Source organism: Sminthopsis crassicaudata, chromosome X (assembly GCF_048593235.1).
Source record: "Sminthopsis crassicaudata isolate SCR6 chromosome X, ASM4859323v1, whole genome shotgun sequence".
Lineage (NCBI taxonomy): Eukaryota > Metazoa > Chordata > Mammalia > Dasyuromorphia > Dasyuridae > Sminthopsis > Sminthopsis crassicaudata.
The window spans coordinates 23,928,205-23,929,294 of record NC_133623.1 but is presented as its reverse complement, the minus strand read 5'-3'; the positions used below and the strand labels follow the sequence as shown (position 1 = coordinate 23,929,294).

Here is a 1,090-nt window from a genome sequence, read left to right as displayed (position 1 = left end):
TTTGTGCAGAAACTTTTTAATTTGGTGTAATCAAAATGTTCTATTTTGTGATCAATAATGGTCTCTAGTTCTCCCTTGGACACAAACTCCTTCCTCCTCCACAAGTCTGAGAGGTAAACCATCCCATGTTCCTCCAATTTATTTATGATTTCGTTTTTTATGCCTAAATCTTGGACCCATTTTGATCTAATCTTAGTATGTGGTGTTAAATGTGGGTCCATGCCTAGTTTCTGCCATACTAATTTCCAGTTTTCCCAGCAGTTTTTGTCAATGCTAATCTTCTCTGTATCGTTCCAATTTTAGTATATGTGCTGCCGAAGCGAGCACTCTGAGCTTCAGTCTTGTGGCATTCACTTGAGCCTTTTCAATGACAGGCGCACTTTACAGATACATTTTTTCTCTCTCTCACGTCTCCTTTCCCCACTGGGGGGAAAAAAATCAAACCTTTACAACAAATGTGTGGTCAAACAAAACAAATTCCCATATTGATCATGCCCAAAAATGTGTGTCTCATTCTGCACCTTGATGTCTGTCATCTCTCTTTCAGGAGTTGAGTAGCATGCGTCAGACCAACCACAATTTGGTCATTGTATTGGTCATAACTCTTAAGTCTTTCAAAGTCATTTTTCTTTACAATGTTGTTATTGTATAAATGTCTCCTGGTCTCCTGGTGTGCTCATTTCCCACTCTATCAGTTCATACAAGTTTTCTCAGGTTTCTCAGAAACCATCCCTTTGATAATTTCTTATGATATAACAATATTCCATTTTATTTACACTATGATTTATTGAGTCATTTCCCAACTGAAGGGTAGCCTCTTGATTTCCACTTCTTTGCCACTACAAAAAGAGCTGCTGTAAAGATTTATGTACCTGTGGGTCTTTTCTTGGATTTTGTTGGATATGATTTGGTCATAATTTAGTGACTTTGAAGACATAGATCCAAATTACTTTTTACAGTTGCTGGATCAATTCACAGTTTTACCAACAGTCCATTGGACATCCTTTTTAAAAACCCCTAATTGTTCATCTTATAAGTACTGGACAGCCACCTCCCTCCCTCTATCTCCAACTGTAGATTCTAGTTCTGT

The 1,090-nt window shown here is 37.6% G+C and overlaps 1 pseudogene; it reads right to left on the bottom strand.

The window, feature by feature from the left end:
- Positions 1 to 236: 236 nt before the first annotated feature.
- On the bottom strand, positions 237 to 327 carry LOC141549270 (U6 spliceosomal RNA; annotated as a pseudogene).
- Positions 328 to 1,090: the final 763 nt, after the last annotated feature.